This window comes from Felis catus, chromosome B3 (genome assembly GCF_018350175.1).
Source record: "Felis catus isolate Fca126 chromosome B3, F.catus_Fca126_mat1.0, whole genome shotgun sequence".
Taxonomy (NCBI): domain Eukaryota; kingdom Metazoa; phylum Chordata; class Mammalia; order Carnivora; family Felidae; genus Felis; species Felis catus.
This window is the reverse complement of record NC_058373.1, coordinates 43,796,927-43,813,081: the sequence shown is the minus strand read 5'-3', so window position 1 is coordinate 43,813,081 and position 16,155 is coordinate 43,796,927. Positions and strand designations below refer to the sequence as shown.

General features: G+C 45.3%; 1 protein-coding gene and 1 long non-coding RNA gene across 2 annotated transcripts in view; one reads left to right on the top strand and one right to left on the bottom strand.

Annotated features, from left to right (window-relative positions):
• RORA (RAR related orphan receptor A) overlaps positions 1 to 16,155 on the bottom strand; it is a 718,773-nt gene that overhangs the window by 459,499 nt on the left and 243,119 nt on the right. The gene's annotated exons all lie outside the window — the stretch shown is intronic.
• LOC109500646 lies at positions 197 to 4,312 on the top strand. The gene is made up of 2 exons (XR_002158333.3): positions 197 to 335; positions 3,951 to 4,312. It is a non-coding gene; the product is annotated as an uncharacterized LOC109500646 (long non-coding RNA).

Sequence of the window (16,155 nt, the reverse complement as noted above, 5' to 3'; positions counted from 1 at the left end):
ACCAAGTTGGAAGAAATCTAAAGAGGTTTATGTTAATTTCCCTTAGACCTAGAGCAACGAACCACCTCTGGGTGGTGCTGGAAAGGAACTTGGCATCCTCTGGTTAGCAGCCTCCTGGCCAGGAGGTTGTACTCACTTGCGAGGTTTCCCTTCCATTCCTCTGCTCCCTGCTCAGCTCAGTTCACCTGTGGTACCTCCCTCAGCTTCATGGGAAACCCTTTCTGAGCATCTTAAAAGAGTTCTACCGCATGCTACAGAACTCAGCAGGAATGGCCCAGTTAGCTCTGCGAGCACATCCCGAGAGGCTCAGTGGGCAGTTGTGGATTTCAGCCCTGGTGAGTATGAAGCAGCTCAGATACTTATGCATTCCAACGGCAGGGATGGGGATTCCTTGATGGGGCTCTCCCGCTAGGATATTCAAGGGGAGGTCACCAGTGGGTGGTTTAAAGTCAAAGATCTGTATCAAGTTATTCCTTACTCCTAACTTAAGGGAACAGGAGGAGAAGAAAAGAAAGATAGATCTAGTACCTACTATCTTCCGGCAACGCCCTACCCTCATTTCCTATTTCCACTCATGTAAACCTTCTAAAGTCTCGTGAGATAGGAATTGTCCCATTTAACATAGCCCATAAAGTCTGAGTAACTTGTTCACAGTCACACACATAGCAACTGGTACAGTCTGGTTTGAAACAGAAGTACCTCTGACTCCCACCCCTGCATGGCTAAAGCCTTTTTGGAGCTACAAGGATTATTTTTGGTAACTAAGACATGAATACGCCCATCTGGATCGGTTGAGGTGTGGCCTCCAGCCAAGGAGGATACCCTTGAGCTAGCAGCGTAGGAAGCCTAACTGGAACTCACCCTAGGATTCAGGTTCGGCTGGCGGAGGGTGGGATGAGGAGGTTTTCCGATGGCAGGAGGCTCTGGGGAGCTTCCTGGGAGAGCCCCCAACCAGAGGAAATGAGCCTCAACAGTCACAGTATTAAGAACCAGGGTCAGGGTCAGAGGGAACAGTCTTTCTGCACTTTTATTCAGTCCCTTTTCCTGTGGCCTCATACCTAGGTCCCAAAAGTAGAATAAAAGTGCTAGTAAAAACTCATGGGGCCCGGAGAGCCTAAGGCAGGCAGTGCTGCCTTGTGGCCAGTTGAGGTAAGTGCAGCCGGCAGGACTTGGGGTGCAGTGTCCTGTTGGTGGAGAATACAGTGGCCTGAGTAGTTTGCCAGGCGAACGCCCTAAGGATCAGGAGAAAGTAGGGGAGAACCGCTGGTCTCCGTCTCCAGGCACTGTGGAGGTTGGTGGCCTGTGAGTGGCCGCTGGGAGGACTGGCTTCAGAAGCACACCTGAGTCACCTTCTTGGTGAAGCAGTTATCAGGGGGTGGTGGGCAGGGAGAGGTCCTACTTGAGATTCTTGGGAGCCTTAAGTTACACAAATTATACTGAATTATGCCACGTGATACCACAAAGGGGTGTTGCTCAGACCAATAATAAAGCATTTTTTCCTCCCTTTCTCCCTGGAGCCAATATTTACTGAGTGCCAACTATGAACCAAGCAGAGACCAGGTTCTAAGGATACAGAGAACATTACAGGATGATCCCTGTCACTGAGTGTTTTCCATCTTGGGGGAGACAGAGAAGTGATGAGCAAATGTAACACAAGAGTAAGTGGGGACCGGCCCCTTTACTCCTCCCAGCATGGATCCCTCTCAGAGGCTGGAGCAACTCCTCCTCCCTTTAGTCAAGTCTTTCTGGAAAGCGGTGGGAAGGAGGTTCAAGAGACTAAGGGAACAGGAGCGAAGGCATTATGTGGTGATGGACAATGGACTTCCAACTAGCATTCAAGGCCATCCATCAGTCCCTTGCACAACAGTGTGTTAGAGCCCTCCATGAAGATAGCTCTCCAGGCTGACGGATCGATGCAGGCACCTCACCTACTACAGCAGTTTCTATGCCTCCTGAGCACCAGCACTGCATCGCCTCACACACAAGTGTTGATAGTGTCTGACTTCACCTCTTTGAGCTCATGCCCCAACCTTCCTCCCAATCGTCCCTGAGCTTATCAACAATGGGACGGCAATGGGAAAGCATCAACCTGTCCTCAATTCTATTGCTTCTCTCACTGCCTAGTATGTGTCCTGATGTCCCCAGGGCCACTGGTGGTCAGGGCACAATACAAACACAGCATTGGTGAGGACTTCTGGCCTTCCTGGGCTTCATCTCTAAATCCCAGCCTGAAGGAAATGTCTAGGCTACATTATAAGGAACAGAGTCTTACAATGGAAGAGCTTAACATATCCGAGCAAAAGAAGGGAGAAGCCCAACCTGAAGCCATTGTGCTTTGCTGAAAAACAAAACAATTCAATATCCTCCGTGGTGACGTCAAGGGGAATGTGTTCTCTGGAGAGGGCAGAAGCCTCTTTCACACTGATGAAGCTCTTAGGATGCAAAGAGACTTGCATTTGATTTCTCTGTTTGCAGGAACCGTTTTGTTTTGGTTTTTTTTTTCCACCAAGCACCGGTTTCTTTTCTTTTTTGTTTTCCTCCCTGGAACACTAATTAAGCCATCCTTCCTCGCTATTCAAACAGTGTAACTGATTTCACCCTGTCCCTACCCAATCAAGCCAGTCCAGTCCCGGTCCACATTTTAGCATGTAATATATTTGCACTCATTTGTTAGGACAGATGTGACAACGTACTGCAGACCGGGTGGCTTCAATCACAGAAATGTCATGCCTCACATCTCTGGAGGCTAGGTGCCTGACATGAAGGAGTCTGCAAAGTTGAGGACCGTGAAGTAAGGACCTGTTATGGGCCTCCCTCCTTGGCCTAGAGATGGCCATCTTCTCCCTGTGTACTCAATTTATCTTCCCTCTATATGTTATCTTATCCAATTTTTTTCTTCTTATAAGGACACTAGTCATGTTGGATTAGAGCGTATTTTAATCACCTCATTTTAACTTCATTACCTCTTGAAAGAGCCTGTCTGCAGATAAGGTCTCACTCAGAGGTGCTGGGGATGAGGATTTCAACACACGGATTTTTGAGAGTATACAATTAGTCCTTCACAGTATTCTACAGAGATGGCTTTCTGGAAGATGAGTCTTACCTTCCAACTAGTTTGCAAGTTCTACCAATGCTGTTCATTTCTATTTTCACTAAATTTAATGGTTGGTTAACACATACACATTGTAAGTTCCATAAAAGAAGAGATTGTGTCTGTCTCACCAACCACTGTTTACTCTTAGAATAGTATCTGGCACAGGTAGAAATGTATTAAATAACTAGCTGAGTGAATAAATGAGCAGAAAGTTACACATTGGGATTATTTCCCTCTGACCTTCCAGAGACCTGCCATGCCTTTAGAGAACAATCTGATCTTGGCTTTGACTCCAGAAGGGAATGCTTCTATATTTTCAGTAAACCTGATATGTTCTAAATATGTTGCATCAGCCATTGAAGTAAACACCCGCTAGCAATCCATCAGGCAGTCAAAAATACTCTTTGCGTGTGATTGAACAGAATTCTGATTATACAGGTTCAGCTGAGGAAGTCAGTCCAGACCAGCACCAATTTTCACGGGTCAAACCCAGTGTGAGCACTTACTTGGGCCTGACATTTGTCCTCTCTCGAGTGCAAGGATGTTCTTCAGGGCCATGCATTCCATGCCATACCTTTAGAATATTCTACTCACTCTTCTGTCATCTCAGCAGAACGGTCTTGGAAGAGTCCTAAAGCAATGCAGTTCACAGAACAATTTTCCTGGGGTCCAATCTGGGCCACCTACCTATCTTCTACAGGGCGTAGATATGGATTCTAATCAGTATTTTTTTCAAAGAGTGTGACATAATTATCGATACGCATATGCATATGTATTTATGCACAGACAGATGTAGGTGGATTTATATGTATGTGTTTGTCAACGAATGTCTTAATGCACTGTGTGTTCCTTTCAGCCTCTACTTCATCATCCCCACTCTGAAATCTTACCAATCAAGACAGCCGAGTGCCTCGGGAGTCAGCACCAACAAATGTGACGCCACCAAATGGAACTAGAGGAGTGAGAGGCAGCTCCAGCGAAGAAGTGCCCGAGTCCCTGGTTGTGTCGATCACTGTGACGTGCTGCTCTCTGCATCCAAAATGACTGATGGGCCTGTAATTTGTTGTTGCTGTTGCTTTGGCATACATTTGCAGAAGCAAACTTGTTCACGGTTCCCCTGCTGAAAGCTCAACCATCTGAGTGCCATAGGAAACAGACTTTGGCATTTTAGCTGCTCACAGACTGGGTCATCCATAAAAGTTTAATTTTCTAAAAATATTCAGCGAGGTGCTTTTCCTGAATGAGATGGTTTCTGGCTCATCAACGAATTTATGTGAGTAAATAGAAGGAGGATCAGTACGTCAGGAATCTAATCAGCTATCATCCAGTCCATCTGGTTTAATTAGAGAGCCCAGCAGTTCGCAGGCACCTTTTAGTAAAAGGCTTCGGAACCAGCTCCCCTAAGGGTGGGGGTGCTTCTGAATGTGGTTTCAAATGCTTGTCATCTTCCCTGCCTCCACGGAGCCCCCTTATCCGATTCCCATCACAGAACAACGTTAGACACATCACTGCGTGTCTCCAAAGGGCATGCAAATGGAAGCAAATGTGACACAGGGGACACCATTGAATGTCCCTCCAATCATCTGCTAAGCATCAATTAAACAGGCATGCACTGGTGTCCACTCTGTGCCACGGACTGGGTAAACAGCGCTTGGACCAGCTCTAGTGGCGGTGACCAGCGTGTAAACAGATCATTTCTAAACCCTGAGGCTACACTAAGATAGTGAGATAGCCCCAGAAATGGTATCTGAAGAGGGTCTGAACTGACTCTGGAATGGTAATTGGGAGCAAATCCGGACCGAAGAATGAGGAAGGTTCCAGGTGAATGGTCCTGAAGTATGAACCCAAACTAGCTGGATGGGCTTGTTAAAATACAGATTTCTGGGCCCTGCCCTCAGATTTTCTGATTCAAGAGGTCTGGAGTAGGACCAGACAATCTGTGCTAACACATACCCCACTGATTCTCACTCCACTGGTTCTGGGACTATATTTTGAGCATCTCAGCTCAGGCTCACACTGGATTCACCTGGGAATTTCAAAAGCAGCTGAACCCTGGATCTCCTCCCTGGAGATTCTGTTTTAATTGGTTTGGTATGCAAACTGGACATCAGGGATTTTGTGTGTTTGCATTTTAAGAATTTCAAACTTAAAGAAAAATTACACTATAAGTAACTTTTTTTTTTAATTGCACCATTTTGGAAGTTATTTGATTTGGTGTCCAATTACTCCCTTCTTTGCAGTGAGTATTTTCTTCCAAATGAGAACCTTCTCCAACATAATTGCCATGTGACCATTAACATCAGGAAATCCACACTGATATGTCATGATCAAGTTCTGGCAAATGCTAATTTTCTTTTTTTTATAGTAAAAGGCTCCGGAATTCATAATTACCTGTCACCTTTCACTCTCTCTCTCTTTAGTTGCCATGATCCTGGAAAGTTCCTCATTGTTTCCTTAGCTTTCATGATGTTGACACTTTTGAAGATTGTGGAAATGCTGCTCAGGTCTGGTTGGTCTGATGCTTTCTCATGATGAGATTCAGGTTATACCTCCCTGATAGGGCTATCACGGCAGTGCCTGGTGCCTTCTCATTGCCACCTGTGAAATGGCACCTGGTCTCTATTTGTCCCAATACCGATGATGTTCACTTTGGTCACTTGATTAAGGTGGTGACTGGCAGATTCTCTACTGTAAATTCACTCATGTTCCTCTATTTGATCAGTCCTGTTTGGAGAGGTGCTTTGAAATTATATAAGTATCCTGTTTATAATCAAACTTTCAATCGATTCATTAGGTAATTTATCAGTATGAACTCATACTATTCTATTTTGTTCACGTTATTATCTGTCATTATCATGATTTGTTTGAGGCTCAAGGGAGCCCTGTACTTCGGCTCTGACTCTTGATTTTCCTCAAGTTTCCCAGGTGATTTTTTTTTTTGAGTTTATTTATTTACTTGGAGAGAAACAGAGCACACATGTGCAAGCAGGGGCAGAGGAAGAGGGAGAGAGCAAATCCCAAGCAGGCTCTGCACTGTCAGCACAGGGCCCGACGTGGGGCTCAAACTGTGGAATCAGGCCCTGAGCTGAAATCAAGAGTTGGACGCTTAACTAAGCCATCCACGCGCCCCTCCCAGATGGTTCTAATGTGCAGGTGAGGTTAGGGCTACTACAGTAACACAGAGCAAAGCACCATACTCAGCAGGTCAAGGAGCAGAGAAGCCTCAGGGAACTGCAAGGTTTTCAGTATGGGGGGGGGGGGAGCAGGCAAGATGCAGATGGTGTGGCAAGAGACTCCATTTTTAGGGTTCCAGACTACCTCACCATTATCATCTCCAACATCAGAGTCCTTTCCCTCCACATACACTAGGCTGTAACTCCACCCGTCATGGAAACGATGCCTCACAGTGGAAAGCATGGGTTTCAGGGTAAAGGGGTTCAAGTTCCTGTTCCAGATGCTTCTTAGTCATGTAAACTTGAGCTGGTTACTTATTATGGACTGAATGTTTGTGTCCCTCTCACCCAAAATTTGTATACTGAGGCCCTAACCCCAATGTGGCTGTTTACAGAGGGGGCTTCCAAGAAAGTAAAATTAAACATAGTCCCAAAGGGGGGCCCTGATACTAGAGGATGGTGTCCTGTCAAGAAGAGACACCAGACCTCTCTCCCTCCCCAGTGAGCATGCACAAAGAAGAAATCATGGGAACACAAATCAAGATGGTCACCGTCTGTCTACAAGCCAAAAGGAAAAGAATAAAATCCACCCTGCTGGCACCTTGATCGTGGACTTCCCAATCTTCAAAACTAGGAGAAATAAATTTGTGTTAAGTGATCCAGTCTGTGGTTTCTTTTATGGTGGTCCTCACAAACGAAGACATGGCTTATGTGATCTGTTTCCCGACTGTGAAATGGATACTAATAGTTCTACCTCCTGGAGGTCTGCTGAAGGTCAAAAGAGAAGAAAGCAAAGTACTTAGCATGGAACTGGCTCTCAGTAAATGCTTACCAAGTGTCAGCTATTTTTCGTGTCTACAAACATACCTTGCACCTTTCCCCTTCTCTGCCTTTGTCATAACCGGTTCAGTCCCACACACACAATACGCGCAAGTCACTGTCCTAGGCCCTGGAAATAGAGAACGAAACGCAGCATTGTTTCAAGTCCAAAGGCAAGAGTGAAGGTGCTGCCCACTGCTGGCCTATGTTAGAAGTTGTTGCAAACTCCGCCTGTAAAGGGGCTTGTTCACAAAAGAAACAGGAGCTTGGTTTGGAACCTGTTTCGCAGTATTGGGCTACCAGGAAAATGAGTAAATCACAGGATGAGATCCAACAACCCTTCATACTCCCCCTTGGTTTTATTATACTCATATGGCAACTAAGTCTTCTCCCAGATCATTGGAAATTGGCTGGGGTCCTCCAAACTAATTGAGGTCTTTTTGTTTTCCCCCTTGATGGTCAGAGATTTTTTGACCTCCAAAAAATTGGAGGTTTGAGGTACTAGACAATACTTTTAAGGGAAAGCAACTTGAAAGCAATTAAGCAAAAATGGGAAGGCCTTGCTATGCTCCACTGAAATTCAGACAGGAGAACAGAAAAATTCCTGAGCCACATGCAATCACGACTTAAAGCAAGGGTCCAACTGACTCATGCTGGAAAAAACACAGTTATGACTTTATACCTCCTCTGAGGGTAGAAACAGACAATTATTTCTTCTCCTCCTACTCCTCCTTCTTCTTTTTTTTTTTTTTTTTTTTTTTTTGAGAAGAGCAAAGTTAGGATAAAGGAGTCCAAATAAGTTTGATAAGATACAATTTGAAGAATCTAAAGTTTCACCCAAAGTTCACACTGAAGGATTGAAAAGAACATCATGCATTAGAGGAACCTCACTCTGGCTCAGGTATTTTCACAGAAGCTCCTCCTCTGATCTCCCGTAACTTCTCCAATTTTATCTCCCTTACTGCTTTTCCAGATGTCCTCGTGGATTCAGAGTTTTTGAGGAAGTCCCCTACTTGGCAGTGAGCTCGTTAAGAGAGGGATCCTCGCTGGTAGCCCCAGGACCTGACGCGGAGGAGGTATCCCTCCTGGTTTTGCGTGCCCCTAACTGCAGTGGGAGGCTGGACACATCAGAGAACGCAGCTGACATCCAACATTCAGCCGGGGATTCAGATGCATTGTGCTTTTCACTTTCTTCTGGAAATCCCCACTCTTCACGCTTTTTCTTAACATCTTTGTGATGCTTTTCCTCATTCCATTGCAATCCTTAATTTTTTTGTCTCCTCTTCCACCATTCTTGACCTCAAAACTAGCCTTTCTATTTATAGCTGCCAAGCTCCTTCTTCTTTCCTCCTTAAAGCATTCTGCAAACCTCTTACGGCTCTTCCACAAATATGAGTGGTGGATTAAAGACCCCAAGGCCTTTAACAAGCAGTGTTCATCCAAGAGTCATGTTCACCTACCCTGCAGCTGGTAAGAACTTGAAGGAGACACAAATATATTCCTTCAGTTCATGGACAGGAGTTGCTCACCCCCAACCTGTGAGAGGGCAAGGGGCTCTGACACTGCCCCACCCATCACTGGGAAGCCTGGGTGAGGGCAGTGGTTTTCAAACTGGGTCCCATGGAACTTGAAGCTTCCTTGGTGGTACCATTCTAGGCCAAGGAGGAGAACAAGGAGGGCAGTTAAGAAGAATGGATGGGGGTCATGCCTTAATTTATGCTTCAAACACAGACTCTACTTTTATCTGCCTTACACATTGGAATCTTCTCTAAAAGAGACCACCAGAAACAAAAATGGTTCCACTGCTAAAACACTTTGTGAGCCACCGGAATGGTGGGAAAACCTCCAGTCAGACTGGTTGAATGGTGGCAAATCTTTCAAGGGTAGATTGGATTTGCATCTTGCAAAGAGCCAAAGGCCGTTGGAGCCCAAACTGGTGAAAAGTTACATTAGCTCAAGGAATGATGCCACTGGAAGGTAAAGAAAGACGACAATAACAGAATCAAACGTAGACTGTAGCTATGACCTAAAAATACTGTGTGTGTGTGTGTGTGTGTGTGTGTGTGTGTGTGTGTGTGTGTGTAGCTCATGAGGAACCCCAACACACATGTGTAATGTTGTTGGAACAAGTGCATAAACCAACCTTATAAGGTGATGGCGTTGAACTCTGGAACTCATTCACATGCATAAATTCTCCTGTTTGTTAGGATTCTGGCCGTGTGTGTGTGTGTGTGTGTGTGTGTGTGTATTTAGTTTCGCTACTTTAAAATCAAAGTCAAGCATTTCGCTAGTTAGTCTTTGGGGAAACAAATGGCCTCACAGTGTTGAGTATGGATTCCAACATTGCTCCAATACTTACTGGCTGTGTGACTCCAGCAAAATTAGTTAACCTCTCTAAACTCAGTTTCCTCACCTATAAAATGAGAATAATATTATTATTTACCTTGTAGGAGTTTTTTTGGGAGATTTAAATGCAGTAAACCATGTCAATCCCTCGGCACAGGGCCGGGCACAGAGTGAATTCTCATAATAGGTGTTGCTGTTAGTCTTGTGATCCTCTGACCTGAGGACTCTCCAACAGAGCTGACCAGCATTCACTCAATTATCCCCATCTCTCTTCAAATAATAGATGAGGACCTGCTTTAATTGATGAAGAAGCATCAAAAACAGAGAGCTTTGCTAAATCGTCCCATGACTCATGGGAAATCTGGGATTAGAATGAAAAGAGAAGCACTTTGGCAGCTGGGCATGGGAGGACACAAATTAAAGCCCTGTGTGTCTCAGAGGGCGGGGACATCAAAAAGGAGGTGGGCAGGGTCATGCAGAGGAACGTGGAAGATGACCAACTACAAGAAAATTCTCAAATCACAGGTTCACAGAACGTCCAAACAGAATCTAGGAGAACCCCGGTCCACACAACACGGTGCAAACCAGAGAGGTTAAGTCACTTGCCTAAAGTGACACAGCTCAGTGGTAGAAAAGCAGGATTTAAAGCTTCTGTCTCCTGTTTCAGGGTCCAGGGACTTTCCCCTGCCACTTGCCCAATTTTACTTAGAATGGGCTCTGTCTGAACTTACAGGGCTGGTAAGGGACAGACAGGGTGGCTGGGCAGCCTTAGCCTGCTGCTCTGAAAACACTCTGATTTTTCAAGTCTGCGGCCTCAAAGCGTAGCCTGCAGTTCTCCTGTCTCACCTTCTACTAAAAATGTTCACTCTGAAACTTGTAACAGCAGTGACCTCTGACAGACTGGCACGTCCCAGCTGTTAACATTATTCCGCTTACAACAGAAGTTGCCCTCAAGACCCTTGTAGCCAGGCCCAGGGAGGAGGTGATGTTGTCAGGCCGGGGCCTCAAGAAGAACAAAGACAAAAGTCACCTTGGCTCCGAGGGTCTGGGAACCGCCAACAGCTCAGTTCGGCTTCCAGCAATCTCTTCCTTCTCTAACTATGCGTTGGAGATGGGAGGCTGTGGCAGGACTGCCCCAGGAGACCCTTCTGCATGGAATCCCTATCAGCAATGGGCCGAGAAGGGTCACCGTACACGGGGACTTATTTTTAGCATTCCATACAGGACACTGCATTTCCAACTTCTTTTAATTGATTTCATCTAGTTGACACGCTGCTCCTTGAATCCTGGGAGTGACTTAACCCAGATGAAGACCCTTTTGGAGAAAGTCTACACGACGTGGAAGGACCAATGCCCTGGCCTCCACCCTGGCCCCCACAGAGCCGGCCCATGAAAGTAAGCATGGACTTGCCATTAGTCACCTCCTGAATCCTATAATGGGCTTGGGTTCTTTCATATCCTTCCAGGCTGCGATTAAGGGAGGTGTGGAAGTAGAGAGACTATACCGAACCCCAAAGCAACGCTCCTCACGGGCACCCTTGGCCAGCTCATCTTCATCAAGGCGCTTCACCTCTGCAGTTCCTTGTCTGTAAATTGAGGAAAATCTCTGCCTCATCATCTCTTTCCTTTACAGTCACCAGGTGATTCTGGCACAGAGCTCTCTGCCCTAAGGAAAATACTGCCACCTTCTCGGGTGGCGAGGATTTTATTCACTCTGTGCTTTACTTTTGAGGCTCCTGAGTTACCAACACCCTTAAGAGTCAAAATATGTGAGGGGCTCCTGGGTGGGTCAGTTGGTTAAGCGACCAACTCTTCATCGCAGCTCAGGTCATGATCTCACCATTGTGACATCAAGCCCTGCATCGGGCTCTTCTGCGCTGACAGCGTGGAGCCTGCTCGCTCGCTCTCTCTCTCTCTCTCTCTCTCTCTCTCTCTCTCACACACACACACACACACACACACACACACACACACACACACACTAAACTAAAAAAAAAGGAGTTAAAATATGTGCAAAATACGCTCTGGGGTGTCAGTCCTCCAAAAGGCTTCATTCATTCCAGGGGCACCTGGGTGGCTTAGTCAGTTCAGCATCCAAAACTCTGGCTCAGATCATGATCTCACAGTTCATGAGTTTAAGACCCATGTCAGGTTCTGTGCTAACGGCTCAGAGCATGGAGTCTGCTTCAGATTCTGTGTCTCACTCTCTCTCTGCCCCTCCCCTGCTCCTGTTGTGTCTCTCCCTAAGATAAATACGCGTTAAATTTTTTTTTAATAAAATAAAAAAAAATAAAAGGCCTCATTCATTCCACATGCACTAAGCCTCTTCTCTGTCCCAGGCTCTGTGCAAGGCAACGGGTAGAGAGAAGTCATAAACAAGGCCTCCATGGAGCCTACAGATTAGTGCCAGCACTGTGACTTAAATGCCAGGGACGAGGTCTCATTATAGGACAACCTCCGCTCCTAGCCTGGAGGTGAGGGGATCAAGGTATCAGACAGTTTCCTGAAGGAGGGGCAACTGGAAGCTATTTTGAGACTTGCCAGGACTCAGCCAGTGAGGAAGGGAGAAGGGGGCTGTTCTAGACTTTAAGAGGATGGGAGAGGCTTGCATGTCTGGCTGGACCTGGTGAACAAGACTGAGCCTGGAGAGAGCAGGCCAGCAATGTGGGCCACAGCCAGACTGGCAAGGGGGAGGGCATGGGGATTCAACCAGAAAAGCAAGAGCAAGTGGGGTGAGGAGCTCACTGTGGGGAAAGTGGAGGGAGGAAGGGGACAGGGCACGTGAGGACAGATGTCCCTGTGGATGCCCCGTGGAAGCTGCTGCACTCATCTGGGCAGGGAGTAAGGAGACCTAAGCAAATACCAATCTATCACGCCCCAGAGTGTGAAGACAGGCAGGGTTCACAAGTGAGGTCTGCAAACAGAAAGCAGGCAAACCAAGCGTTGGATTCCTGTTCCTAAGTCGCCCCAGCCTGCCGAGTCCCTTCCCAGGCTTTCTAAGTCCTGCCACCAGTAGGACATCTTCTTAGATTTGAAGGCAGGTTCTTAAAGACCTTTTGGAAGGATTCCATTTCCAGTTTTCCAGACTCAAAAGACAATAAGAAAAGCTGACCCTCACAGCTCATTATGAAGAGCGTTGACATACACACGTGGATTGTACCCAGGAAGTGTTTGCTTTGAGTGTGTGGGATCAGGGCTGCCTTTGATGACACCTGCTCCCTACCTAGGCTACGCTGGATTCTGGGAGCTCTTTCACTCTAGTCCAGGAAGTAGGGATGACAGCACACATATCTGAGGAATCAGAGGATTACAGGAGCAAATGGATGTAAAATAACAGACTCGGTACAAAACGAGGCACAGAAAATGTTGACACCTCTAACGTGATTCCTTGATTCTTACGTGTCTGGCATGTGTCCCCTCTTACTTCACTGAAGCCACCACCACTAATAAACACACACCCACACGCCCATGTACCCATCTCGGCTTCAAACTCAGTTAAGAGGATAGGCAGTCTGCAAGGTTTTCTGGGGCAGGGGCCTTAGAAGCCATGAAACCCGCCTGCCTTCTCTCCCCACCTCCAAGTAGGGCCTGGTCCTGAGTGATGAGATCAGCAGGAAGGGCTCAGGTAACCGCTCCTTCTTTAAGGTACTTTCAGAACATCAAGCAATTAATCCACAACCCAGCCCAGGGAGGCAGAGGATCACAATTTCACTAATGAGACTGCTGAGCTGTAGCCAGTGGTAAATGGGCTGGGCCAGGGCAGGGCAGGAGGGACAACAGAAACCTCAGCTCCCTGAGCGTGCCACACAGCAAAAGCCCTGTGGGACTAATGCCTTGGACTGTCCAGATTCTCACCCACTACTTCCACAAATCTCTTTCGTTCCAAGAGCTCCCCTTCTCTCCCAATTCCCACCCCCGGGGAAAATGGAAGCTGAATAGGTAGGGAACAGTTTCTATTCCAGGAAGGGGAGGTGTTCAACAGAAAAACCTGAACCACTGCTGAGTGTCAGCTTTGTCATTTGCAATCATGAGCAATCAAATGAAATGGTCCCCAGATGTCTTCAGGCAAATGCAGATCAGAATAGAGCAGGTAGTGAAGACCAATTCTTTGATCCCCACCCCTTCTGCTGGTCAGTCTGAACAGCCCAGGACTGTCAACAAATGCAGCCACAGTTCCATTCTGCCATTCGATCTGACCACATGCATGTTCTCTCTCACATAAGCCCGTTGAAAATGGACAGGTAAATGTTAGCACAGCAACCCAGGCTGATCCCCAAGTCCTTATTCAGATGCAGAACAGGAAAGGAGGTAATAATCTCAGGAAGAGACCCCACACAGGCATCTAGAAGGCAGACCCCTACCTTTCCCCGCCTCCACTGAAACCCTGGGCCCGGTGTACCAGGATTACAGTGGCCTCTACTCGAGCCAGTCCTTCCCGATTAGGAGAGAGGAAACCTCACAGCTCACCAACAGCACACCTATTACCTTGGAAGCAATCCTCATACCTACCCCAAGTACTTTTTTGTTAAGTCTCCAGCCATGAGTCTCTGCTTGGAATTTGATGCCACCTCTGCTCAAGTAGCCATATGTCCTGGGGTGCCCAGAACAATCTGGCTTATGCCAGCTGTGCCAGCATCCTATATGGTTAGTGCCCACTCTCATGCTCAAAAGGGTCCTATGTGGAAAATAAATAATATAGCTAGCCAGGTTCTACCAAGTTATTTTCAAAATTTGTTAGAGGGAAGGGAAAACACCTACAAAACCATCAGTAATCACATTATAAGATGACTTTTCCACTATTATGAAGAAGGGAAATTTTTGCCCAGTCATTACTATATATTTAGTTTGAGGTACAGGTGGAGAGGGGACAGTAAATGTAACTTAGTGTCTTAAGATTATACAACAAGAACAGTATTCTGTAGCCTTTTTTAAAAAACAGATGTCAGTTGTCAGCCTAACAAAACAGTTTAACAATAAAATTCTGTGTTAAAACCAAATGAGTGTTCGTTCACGCTCATTTAAAAATATTCTTCTATGAAAAGTTTTCTTGTTTTTTGAGAAAACATTCACACAACATAAAATTCGCATTTAAAAAAAGCCCAATTCAGCAGTTTTCCAGTATTCACAGTTTTGCACAACCATCAAGACTAACTCTGGGACATTTCCACGACCCCACCAAGAAACCCCATAGCTGTTAGGAGACTGTCCCAATCCCTGGCAGCAACTTCGTTACTTTCTGGACATTTCGCATAAACGGAATCATGTAATATGTGACATTTCGTATATGGTTTCTTTCTCCGAGCATAGTGTTTTGAAGGTTTTTCCGTGTTGTGGCACGTAGATCATTCCTTTTCATAGCTGAGTAATATTTCATCATATAGATATTCTACCTTTGGTTTATCCATCATTAGTTGATGGACACTGGATTTGTTTCTACTTCTTCGCTATTACAAATAATGCTGCTATGAATATCCATGTACAGGTTTTTGTGTGGACACATTTTCAATCCTCTTACGTGTATACCTAGGAGTGCAATTACTGGGTCAAATGGCAACTCCGTGTTTAACTTTTGGGGGTACTTCCAAATTTTTCCACAGAGGTGAGGCCATTTTACATCCCCACCAGCCATGTATGAGGGTTCCAATTACTCCATATCCTCTTTAACAGTTGTTATTTTCCATTTGTTTTCAGCAGCAGCCTCAACAACCTAGTGGGTGTGTACCAGTATCTTATCACGGTTTTGAATTGCATTTTCCCCAATGAGTGCTATTGAGTGTTTTTTCACAGTGGTCATTTGTTAATTTTATTTGGAGGAATGTCTATTCATATCCTTTGCCCATGTGATTTGATTGTCTTTTACTGTTGGATTGTGTAAGTTCTTATATATTTTGGATGCCAGGTCCTTATGAGATACATAATTTGCAAATAATTTCTCCTATTCTTTGGGTTGCTTTTCACTTTCTTAGTTGTATTCTCAGCTGCACATCGTTAATTTTGATCTGATCAAGTCTTACTGAATTTTTTCTTTTGTTGCCTGTGTTTTTGGTGTCATATTTAAGAAACCACTGCCTGATCCCAAACCCTAAGATTCACAACTACCTTCCTTTCTACGAATTTTATAGTTTCATCCCTTACATTTAAGTCTCTGATCCATTTTGAACTATTTTTTTTGTATGTAGTGTAAGCTAAAGGTCCACAACTCCATCCCTTGCACCTGGCTGTCCAGTTATCCCAGAAACACTTGTTAAGACTATTTTCTCTTCACTGAATTCTCTTGGCACCTTGTTCTAAGTCAGTTGACCACACAAGTAAAATTTATTTCTGGACCCTCAATTCTATTTCATTGGTTTATATATGTTTATAAACCAGTATCATCCTGTTTTGATTACTGCAGCTTTACGACAAGTTTTTGATTTGGGAAGTGTGAATCTTCCAACTTTATTCTTCTTTTTCAAGTATATTCTGGCTATATCCCTTGCATTTCCATATAAATTTTAGGATCAGTGTGTCCATTTCTGTGGAAAAAAACAGTTGGAATTTGATAGGGATTGCAAACAATCTGTAGATCCATTTGGAGAGTATTGCTGTCTTAACAATATTACATCTTTTGACTCCTCAACAAGGGACATATTTGTTTCAAAACTTTTTTTTTTTTTAATTCTCAGTATGCATGACATACATTACCTTGGTTACATTTATTCTAAGGATTATCTTTGATGCTAC